The sequence below is a fragment of the Cornus florida genome, unplaced genomic scaffold (genome assembly GCF_030987335.1).
Source record: "Cornus florida cultivar Cherokee Brave unplaced genomic scaffold, ASM3098733v1 CherokeeBrave_3.0.0_Hap2_Chr07, whole genome shotgun sequence".
NCBI classification, from domain to species: Eukaryota; Viridiplantae; Streptophyta; class Magnoliopsida; order Cornales; family Cornaceae; genus Cornus; species Cornus florida.
In genome coordinates this window covers 45785903-45797705 of record NW_026775577.1, presented here as the reverse complement: position 1 = coordinate 45797705, position 11803 = coordinate 45785903, and the positions used below count along the sequence as shown (strand labels likewise).

Here is an 11803-nt window from a genome sequence, read left to right as displayed (position 1 = left end):
GTAACTTGAATGTAATTCACTTTAGACTTGATAAATAACATGACCATGGCTTGATTCATAGCATATGTTAATTTGAGGTCATTTAGAGTCGTTTTAAAAATCTAGAGGGATTAATGAATTAATTTAATTAATTTTTATTTATATGCTCCTATGACTTAAATCAAGTTTTGAAGTGATTTATATAATAACCATGACATGTACTATAACATATATTAAATTGAGCATGTTTAGATGAGAAGTGAAATCTATGAAATTTAGTTGTTTTATTTAATTGTTCAAATTATGATTTTAAACCTATATCATACTTGTGAGGCTATGTTCTTGTTGTTGTATGATATAGTTGTAATTAGTGGCAAATTGCATAATGATTATTCAATATTCTTCATGCCATTTTAGTTGAGAACTTAGGGTATGTATTATGTTGCCAAAATTGATTTGTGCATGTTGATGGCTCACTACAACAAGAGTGACCTTTTGTGACAAAAATTTTATTGACAAAATCAATTTCGTTGGTATAGGTAGCTCTTTAGTGCCGTACAAAATTTTGGTCACAAAAAGAGTATGCTTTAGTGACCAACTATAATGTTGGTCACCAATTGTTTGGCGGAAAAAGAAATCAAGCTCCCGCGGTTCCGGCAATGGTGCCTGTGACGCTGTTTTGGAAGGTATTAGTGACCAAATTTATTTGGTCCCTATCTCATTCGTTATCCTTGCGTCATATGTCTCTATACATCTCATCTAAACCCATGAAACCAGCACGACCTCGTACAGCCTAATGACCCCAACCTCCCAAAATTTCCCCTATTTCCCCACTGTGCGCCCAATTCTCACACGATTTTTAAACGTGAATGCCAATAGAAAGAGAGAGAGAATATCTGCGACCGATTAGCACCGTCGTCGGCAGTGCATCTGGACCATATCTCTTTGTCACCGATGAAAACATTATCGTCACCACCACAATAAACATAAAGGTATGGAATTTTTGTGTTGTGGAATATTTAGAGCATCCAATGGAACTTAGAAATTAGGGCTTTGGGTTATATATTTTTTCAAAGCGATCAATTTCTCTCAAACCCTAACTATTGGGTTATATAGATTTTCCAAACAAGCACATTCTCTCAAACCCTAACTCTCTCTTTTTCAGCAGACCTTTCAATAACCCTTTTCTTGGGTCTTCGATCAACAGTCAGAGATACTGAGGTTTTTTTTTTTTTTGGTGCAATTATTTGTTTCTCCTTCTGGTGTCATATATTAAGTCTATGATGATGTATTATTATTTTTAATTGACATTTTTTGTTTTTGATTAGTGATACATTAGAAATAGAAGCTGTTATTTTTTAATTCTCAAATACACTCGTTCTTTAACGGTCAGAATTGTGAATTTTTTGTGTGTGAAATTGACAAAGCTTCACTTCTCTCTTTTTCAGCAGACCTTTCAATAACCCTTATCTTGGGTCTTCGATCAACAGTTAGAGATACTGAGTTTTTTTTTTTTTTTTTGGTGCAATTATTTGTTTCTCCTTCTGGTGTCATATATTAAGTTTATGATGATGTATGATTATTTTTAATTGACATTTTTTGTTTTTGATTAGTGATACATTAGAAATAGAAGCTGTTATTTTTTAATTCTCAAATACACTCATTCTTTGACTGTCAGAATTGTGAATTTTTTTATGTGTGAAATTGATAGAGCTTCACTTCTCATATTGTGATACATTAGCAATAGAAGCTTTTACTTTCTAAATGCTCAAGTATACTAGTTATTTGACTGGGTCTATTTTTTTAGAGCATTAATTTAAATATATTTCTACAACAAAATTAATTGCATTTCATGGAAATTTAAGAACGATACTATATTATCTTGACCAATTCTTCATTTTCCTTGGGGTTATTAGACTAAGTTTGGTGTGTTTCTATTCTTTCCTCTTACTTTTCGTCAAATTTTTACACTTTTATAAAAGGTAGCTCTCTGCTCTTCTTTCTTTTTTACTCATAAAGTAAGTCTATTACAAAATTTAATAACAAGAATTCCCATCTCAACCCAATAGTCTATTACAAAATTTAATAGTTTTGTATACTTTTTGTCTAGAACTTGCTGAAAATATTTACCCTTGAATATTCTCTTTAATGGGGCAGCCTCATATTTCCCTTATATATTTGAGATTTTTAGTCTATGGGTGCCCTTGACATTTTTTTCAACAATTCTCTCTTTTTATATTTAATTGATGTTAATCATTTGGGCAATGTTACTAGCAGTACAACCACCACCATTTGAATTTACATGATCCACCACAATAGAGTCACGATTTTAAGTCTCTTGTCTTTTATATATTTAATTTGTACCGCTTGGTAAAGACACTAACATTGTTCTTGTACTTATCTTGTTATTAGTTTTGTAGACTTGATTATTCTTAAAATTAGTCGAGGTATATTTACTGATCATCGACTAGGATATTTGACAAGAAAGTCTAAAGTTGGGTTATGTTGTTGCCATTTCTATTACCTTTTCTTTTAACCATATTTGTTTTTGTTGGGTTAGTTCTATTCGTTTAAGGTTTAGTCATATCTTTAACTTCTTTTTATTTTAATAACAATGCATTTTACTTATTTAAAACTTTTGAACTTTTAAATTCTTTGTTGCATTTCATATAATCTCTCATTTAGTTGGTGATTATTTTTTCTTACTTCGCATTGTTTATAACATTCACAAATGTAGATGAACATGAGCTAGAGATTAAAGATTTTATTGAGGTGGCTAAGGCCCAAAAGAAGAAAACTTTATTCTCGGTGATGACACTTCAAATGAAGAAGATACATCCAATGATGGTTGCTCAGATGAAGAAGATATTATGTTCTATGATGAAGTTTCAATCTAGTTTTTGTAATCCTCTCTCTTTGATCAATGTTTTTTTAATAAGGATACACTATTTATTTTGTAGGTAGAGATTTATCCAACTTACCACTTTTGGTGGTTAGATGAGGCAAATGAAGGCAAGCTTGCATTCTATTAACTTCTACCATCATTACAGCAAATGTTGGCTTTAGAGCATTCCCCCTTATCTTAAGTTAATCAGTAACAATTAACTTGGTATATATGCTGAAACTTCTAGAGTGTTTATTGATGAGATGGCCTCAGGCAAATAAAGGTAAGCTTCCATTCGAAGGATTTGTGTTTTAATCTACATATAGTTGTTTCCAATGTCGTCGATTGTCTGGATTGTTTTGCTCAATGTTTCTCCTATTCTTCTTCGTTTTTACTTTCCTGATTTTCAAAATTTGCTAAAGAAAAGGAAATGAATTCTAATTGGACTATTCAGCCTAATTACTTTTTGTGCATTCAGTGTAGCTTTTTTACTGCTTTTTCATGGAGTGAGATTTCCACTTTGGAGTTGGATGATGTTGTTTCCAATGTCATTTATATTTCGTACTAAATTCAATAGCTTCGTTTATCTAAGGAGAAAGGTAATTCAAATTTCGTCATTGGTTCGTGATTATGCTCTTTTTGTTACTGTTGTATATATATATATTTGTTTCAATGAAATCTATAATTGGAACATTCCCCATTTTTTTTTTTCGTTTTCTCAACTTACAAGTTAATTTTCTATAACCTTGTTCTAATGGCTTTGTTCTTTTTGAATTGCAGAGCAATTGATTGGGAGGACATGAAAAAAATAAACTACTCATGGAAGTGACAAAGTAAAGTGATGAGATTAGTGGCCCCATATATAGGGACTTGGAAGATTGCTTTTATGTTTTAGTTTGGTTATTTTGTGTTGCACAATTGAAATTTTATGTTGTATTAGAATCGAACAATTGAGGGTAGAAATTTGATCAAATTATGTGTAAGTTTGTATTTGAACTCGAATTATTATGTACTTCTTAATGAAATTTAATGTTATGTTTAAATTTGTGATGCCTTTTGTACTCTGAAATGTGTATGGTTGAATGTATAAATTTAATTAATGTCAATCAGTTTTTTTAACAATGGCAATGAGTAACAAAATATATTTTTCACTATTAATAAAATTATGTTTCTTTGTACCTACTTGGTGACGAAAACTGTTGGTCACTGTTTAAATTAGCAACGAAAATATTTGTCATTAATGCTAAAGAAAATGCAACGAAAAATTTCGTCACTAAATTCAAGTAGCACTGACGAATAAATTTTCGTCACTAAAACTCAAACAATAGTGACGAAATTTTGATTTGTCACTATAGATCAACCGAGACGTTTATATAGCAACAAACTAGTGACAAAAGTTTTTTCGTCGCTAAATACTTTTAATGACAAAATTTTAACTTTTTCTGACGAAAAAAATCGTCATTAAAGATCACTTTTGTTGTAGTGGCTTTACATTGTATATATATATATGTTATGTTGATACATATATGTAATGTGCACAAAATGTTGATTTTGGAAACTTGAGGATGTCGTTGTTATGACTATGGCTAGGGCATGGTTCTAGTATAGGGGAAAGTCCCTCTACAAGTCTAGTGCGCATATAGGGAGGTTACCCATGGGCTAGTAACCCTAAAGTAATCACATTGTCGGTTTGATCAGGCATGACGTCCAAGTATCCACTTTGGTTTCATTTTGCATTTAAATTCCATGTTGTTAACTTTGTGAAATTACATCTCATTGTGTTATGTTGAAAGTTCTATTGTCACTTGATAGCATGAATTAAATGGTATTGGATTGTAACTTGGTACAAAGATAAACCCATACATTCCCTACGAGTAAACTTGTTTACTCACCCCTAAGTTAATGGGTGTTTTGCAGGTAAAGAAGCCTTAGTGTGGGACGTACAACATTCTTAGACTTACTAGAGTTCTTGAAATATTTTTGATGACATAGAATATGCATATGTTAGCATATCTTGTCCTACTTTGCTTACTTTGATAAAACTTGTACTTATTGTCTAAGTTACGTAATTTGCACTTAAGTGCACCTTTTGACACTCTTAGAATATGTATGTAATGAGGCCAATGGCCAAGGACACATATATGCCATGTATGCTACTTTATCTTTATAGTTTGTATGTGGAACTTAAGGGATTTCATCCATTGAAGGGTCATATTTTGCATATGACATCCCATGAGGCCGTAAGCCATTGTAGCACGTCTATTTCATCATAATACATTTGCCTGCATGCTCACTTGGGCAAAATTCACACCATTTCATGAAATGAACTTCCTTTGGACACTTTTTGACATTTTAAATTGCAAATCTGATGTGAGGGCATTTTAGGGATTTTACCTTGATAAATTAATTCCATTCTTCACATGGTCACTTAGAAAATGTGATTTTAGGAGGGGTTTCTTCTTCATGTTTTTCCAGAAAATGAAATCTTGGCATCGGAAATCGCATCTAAAGTTCAACTCTCAGTTTTTAAATTTAGCAGCTTTTTGGACCCTCTGGACCAGTTTTCTTGGGAGGGCATTTTGGGCATTTCACATTGCGTATTTTTTGATTTTTCTAGTGAGTCACGTAGAAAACTCGATTTTGAGAGGGGTTTCTTCTTTGAGTTTTTCCAGAAAATATCATCTTCATCCTCAAATTTCTATCTTTCCCGGAAAAACCCCTGCTGCCAGGGTTTCTTGCTACCCATTCTGCCGCCTTCACATCTAAACGGTTACGAGGGGTTTTGTAACCAGTTAGATGAGTGTGGGCAGTGTATTGCTCGTGAATTTTGGCCTCATAACCGGCTAGGAAGGTCTCCTAACCGGTTAGATGTTCATGGGTTGCCTCTTTTGGACCGTTTTGCCCCTTCTTCTTCCGTTAGCCATATCTTTTTCATCCGGACTCCGAATCAAGTGATTCTTGAGTCTAAATTCATTAATTTTTCGTTATCTTTCCAATGGTGTGCTCGGTGGCACCCACTTTTAAGCTAGAGATGATAATTTTGCCCCTAGGTTTATTCTTGTTCGTTTGTGAAACGTTGCTTCCGCATTTGATTCCTTTGGGTTTCGTGACCTTGTTGAGGGTCATAGTGGTGTCTTAGAGCCATGTAGTATCTCTAGAGACCGTTGTTTTGTCTTTTGCTTCCGCATTTTGGATCCGTTATCGGGTCATCTTTCGGTTCATCACTGACGCACCGGGTTGAAAAACTTGGGCCGTCATAAGTGGTATCAGAGCCCCTAGGTTCGAAAACCTTAGGACGACAGGCTTTGGGTGCATAACATGCTTTTGTTAGTGTACTTTGATTTATTAGCTTACCTTTGATAACATGTTTTTGGCATTATAACATGATTACATGTTTCTTGGTGACATACTTGTTATTATAATATGTCTCTATGTTTTATGCTTATATGTTTAAGAAGCATCCTTGTTTGACATATTGCTTAAGTGCTTAACTGTTTAAATAGCCTTCCTTGATTGCTTTATCATGACCGTATGTTACATACCTTATCTTACTTCGTATCTCTTACTTTCATAGTACGAGTTGCATTTGGTCATAATAACTTGTGTTATTGTTGACCTCTTTTATTGCGTATGCTTAGCATCATGGTTGTCACATGTAGGAAGTCTTCTCGTTAGGGTGTTAAGGAGCAGGTGGATGACACCGAGTTTACGAGGGGTCCAAGGAGGCCTAGGATTCCAGTTCATGGCACGGGTCCAAATCCACCACGAGCTCTGACTTACGAGGAGCAGATTGCACAGGGAGTGGCTCTGGGGATGTCAGAGTCCATTCAGGCGATGTTTCGCCAGCAAATGACGGGGATACAAATTTCGGTACCAGCACCAGCACAGGCACCAGTTGTTAATGAGGCATTGGACTACTTTATGAAGTTACAGAGGGTTAAGATCGACCAGTTTACAGGGAGTATGGATCCGCTTGCCTCAGAGGCATGGTTTGATCTTATGGTACACAAGCTCGATAGATTGGTAATACCTATAAACTGATTGAGGATCTCCTTGACAGCCTCTATGTTCATGGGAGATGTCGATATCTGGTGGAGGTCTATGACCAATATCCACGATGTGGAGGTGATGACTTGGGAGGAGTTCAGGACATTGTTCTTTGACCGCATCTTTCCAAGGGCTATGAGGCATGATACGAGAGTGCAGTTTACAGGTATCTATCAGGGCAGGATGAGTGTTATTGAGTATGAGACACGCTTCACTTCTCTTTCCCGTTATGCACCGAAGATGGTAGTCACAGATGAGCTCAGGGCGAAAAAGTTTCAGGATGGGTTACATCTTGATATTAGGCCACGGATTTCAGTGTTGGATCGAGGACTTATGGGGAAGTAGTACAGAAGGCTATGCTAGTTGAGGTAGAAGACCGAGATCAGCTTAGGATTAAGGATTCATATAAGCAGCCACGTGGAGAGGCTTCATTGGTGCGACCGAGCGTGTGCACAAAATAATGCACAACACTTTAGGTTTAGAAATAATGTCAAGTGGGCACCATATTTTAAAATTTATAAAACCACTAAACACTTATACTATGGAGTATGAAGTGAGCAGGGATCGTCCCAAGAGATCTAAACAATTATAGGTTTTCCAGAATTGAATTCTACTTTAGTGCTTATGTGATTGCCAAAAGGGTTTTGTTTGTGATTAAAACTAATTTTAAACTAAATGATTGCAATAAAGAAATAGAGTTTAAGAGATTGGAAAGAGACTTAGGGTTTAGGATTCACCACTAAGCACATTCCCTAACTCACTCACTTTCAACTAATTGGGGAAATAATACTATGTAATCTATATGTGGCTAACAAGTGCAATGAAAAGTGTAAACCATCAATTTCAAGCATGAATCAACTACCTAATGACAATTAAACTAAGTGTAGTGCAATTCACCCATTCAAAGCATGATTTATCAATCCAAGTTACAAATTTAACACACATTAATCTAGAAGATAATGCAATTGTGACAAAAAGTATGGAATTCAAACATAAGTATGGATGGTTTACTTACCTAATAATTGAATTGCAATTAAATTAATTAAACTTAAATTAAACTAATTAAACATTAATTTAAAACTAATTAGACAACAAATTAACCTAAACATGTAGTACCATCCATCAAATGGAAGCATTTTTCATCAATTTGAAACACAATTACAACTAAGCAATACCATGCATAGCCATCACAAGAATCAATTAACAAAGAATTCATGTGTAAAATTTGTTTATCAATCAACCACACATAAGACAATATGAGATTAATACAGATAATCAATTGGAAGAATTTAATTCATAATATTCAAGACTGTACACTAATTACATAAATTAATCCCCAAAAAGTATGAAAAGAGAGAGAGAATAGGTTACATGCTTAGGGTTTATCCGACCCTAAGTAGAAGAATCAGCTACTCATGGTTGATGGAGTCGAAGACTGGACAATCCCCATCATCTGCTTCATCTTCTCTGAACTTTTCTTCCAAACCCTAGCCTGTTCTTCCTTTTTCCCTTTCTTCGCGTGTTTTTACAGAGAGAAAATACGATACTATGATACAGAAAAATAAAATAAATTAAAACTTTTTTTTTTTCTCTAATAATCTTTACCTAAATAAAAACTAAAACTAACCCTAATCTAATGGCTCACTGGGCCTTAAGTAACAATCTCATTAAAGCCCAACAGTTCCCAAAATGAGCCCAAAAATTAAATAAAAACTGTAATGTTGCTAAGTCCTGGGGGATCGATCCCCCACCCTGGGGATCGATCCCCCCAGAGTTGAAAATTTCCTTTAAGCCCTATTTAGCTCCATTTTAGCCCCGAACTCATTAGTTTGCTTCTTCATCTTTGGGAACATCATCAAAAGCCTGAGATTGACCGCTTTTGAAGAATAAACACACTATACGAGCAATGGGCTGCGACCTCCTTTTTGCCATTTTCTGAGCTTTTTCTGAATATCTTTGCTTGACTTTAAAAAGGCTTTAATGGACCGTTCTTAGCTCAGTTTAACTCTGTTGCCCTGAAATACACATAAACATAAATTAGGACTAAAACATGAAATTAAGATAGCTACAACGACTGAAATACCCTAACTTAGGTGCTAAAATGTGCAACATTTAAGCACTTATCATTCATCAGTATCCATTGGGGGTCAGTGGAAGAAGGCTAAGGCCGAGGACAGTTCACGCACTCAAGGACAGTCACAACAGGCACGGTCTGCGTCTGCAGGTCCAGTATCTTCGGGTCAGCCCGGGGAGTCATTTGTCACCATTGTCAGCAGCCGGGGCACATCCAGCCTCATTGCCCACAGTTGCAGTCTCAGGGCAATCTTTCTCAGACTAGTAAGTCTTCAGCTTCGACGCAGGGACTTCAGGGGGTTTGTAATTACTGCAAGCAGCCTGGACATTTCAAGAGGGAGTGTCCGCGCCTACAGAACAGGGCATAGAGTGGCGCAGGCCTACAGGCCACACTGGCACAGTCGACAGTTGCACAGTCAGGTTTCAGGGTGCCTCAAGCACCACAGCCAGTTGCATAAGTCAGTTCATATCCGGGTAGGAACCCTACACCTACTGCTTTCAGACATCAGTCAGCTCAGCAGGGCAGTTCACAGCAGTCGGGGGCTCAAGGACGAGTTTATGCACTGCCACAGGCCGATACCTCCGCAGGGACTTCTACAGTTCGAGGTATCTTTCCAGTTTTCAGTTCTTGGGCTAGAGTTCTTGTTGACACAGGTGCATCATATTCATTCATATCTGGATCATTTGCACATTCTTTGGGTCTGGAGGTCACGTAACGGGATGGTTTCCTTTGTGTTGACACACCAGTTGGTGGTCTAGTGTTTTTGGACCGTGTTTGTAGGGGTTGTGCTATCGAGATAGTTGGACGGACATTGGAGTTTGATTTCATTGTTCTCAACATGACGGGCTTTGACGTCGTTCTCGGGATGGATTGGTTATCCTTTTTTCGTGCCACGATCGATTGCTTCCGTAGGCAAGTGTCTGTTTGCACTCCCGCGGGGGATTGTTTTCACTTCGTGGGAGATCGGAGCGATTCCCACCCGACGATGATTTTCAGTAACGTTGATTGGAGTCGCCACAGGTCCTACTTGGCTAGCCTGTTAGTTGACGAGGGTAGCAGTCTAGGCCGCGTTTTTCCAACAGTTGTAGACGAGTTTCTGGATGTCTTCCCGGAGGAGTTGACAGAACTCCCTCCTCTTCGGGAGGTTGTCTTTGCCATCAATGTCATTCCTAGTACTGCACCTATTTCTATGGCACCATACCATATGGCACCGGCAGAGCTTGATGAGCTGAAGGCTCAATTGGAGGATTTGAAAGCTAAGGGTTTTATACGTCCTAGTGCTTCACCCTGGGGAGCACCGGTTCTTTTTGCGAAGAAGAAGGATGGGTCTTTGAGACTTTGCATCGATTATCGCAAGCTGAACCATGTCACAATCAAGAACAGGTATCCTTTGCCTATGATTGATGACTTGTTTGATCAGTTGAAGGGAGCGACATGCTTTTCAAAGATTGATCTGAGATCGGGTTACTATCAATTAAGGGTTAAGGATGAGGATGTATCCAAGACCGCTTTTCGCACACGGTATGGCCATTATGAGTTTCTAGTGATGCTATTCGGTTTGACAAATGCTCCAGCAGCTTTTATGGACTTGGTGAACCGTGCATTTAGTGACCATCTTGATCAGTTCATTGTAGTCTTTGTTGATGACATTCCTGTATACTCAGCTTCGGTGGGGAGCATGAGTATCATTTGAGGACAGTGTTGCAGATCCTTAGGGATAATCGGTTATACGCCAAATTCGAGAAATGCGAATTTTGGCTACCAGAAGTGAAATTCCTTGGACATGTTGTGTCAAGGGGCGATGTTGCAGTGGATCTAATGAAGATTGAGTCAGTGATAGATTGGGAGCGTCCGAAGACAGTGTTTGAGATTCGGAGTTTTCTTGGCCTAGCCGGCTATTACAGGAGATTTGTTTGGGATTTCTCTTGTTTAGCAGCACCTATGACTCGACTTACCCGCAAGGGGGTCAAGTTCATGTGGAACGAGGCATGTGAGTTTGCTTTTCAGGAGTTGAAGGTCAGGTTGACATCGGCTCCAGTTTTGATCATTCCTGAACGTGGTTTAGGTTATGTGATCTTTTTTTATGCTTCACGAGAAGGTTTGGGTTGTGCCTTCATGCAGACAGAGCGGGTGGTTGCTTATGGGTCTCAACAGTTAAAGACTCACGAGTTGAACTATCCAACACATGACTTGGAGTTAGCAGCAGTTATCTTTGCCCTGAAGGAGTGGAGACACTATTTGTACGGGGAGAAGTTTGAAGTTTTCTCTGACTACAAGAGTCTCAAGTATCTCTTCTCTCAGAAGGATTTGAACTTGAGACAGCACAGATGGGTTGAGTTCATGGAGGATTACGATTTTGAATTACAGTATCACCCGGGTAAGGCCAATGTGGTGGCCGATGCATTGAGTAGGAAGACACGGGGAACTCTTGCTAGCATTTCCATTCACAGATGGAAGATACTAGAAGAACTTGCAGATCTTGGTTTACAGTGTTATGAGGATGTTTCACCGGCTATTTTGTTTAGCCTTGTGGCTCAACCGGCACTTGTTAGCAGAGTTATTGAGGCACAATTGGAGGATGGGGAGATGAAGGCCATCCATGTTCGGATTTCAGGCGGCAAGAATGTAAAGGGTTGGACCTTACATTCAGACGGTGGTCTCAGGTACAAGGGGATAATGTTTGTTCTATTGTCTTGTCGTGATGATGTTCTTCGGGATTTCCACCACTCTAGGCTCATAGTTCATCCTGGTGGTACAAAGATGTATCACAATCTGCGACGACAGTTCTGGTGGCAGGGCATGAAACGGGATGTTTCATA

The 11803-nt window shown here is 37.6% G+C and overlaps 1 long non-coding RNA gene across 7 annotated transcripts; it reads left to right on the top strand.

Annotated features, from left to right (window-relative positions):
- The first annotated feature begins 531 nt into the window (after positions 1–531).
- On the top strand, positions 532–3913 carry LOC132267141 (uncharacterized). Of its 7 annotated transcripts, none has more exons than XR_009468890.1 (5): positions 549–971; positions 1145–1200; positions 2717–3146; positions 3342–3462; positions 3644–3913. It is a non-coding gene; the product is annotated as an uncharacterized LOC132267141 (long non-coding RNA). The 7 variants fall into 7 exon arrangements; XR_009468887.1 differs by having other exon boundaries at positions 550–971; positions 1148–1200; XR_009468886.1 differs by lacking the exon at positions 1145–1200 and having other exon boundaries at positions 532–971; positions 1431–3146.
- The last annotated feature ends 7890 nt before the right edge of the window (positions 3914–11803 follow it).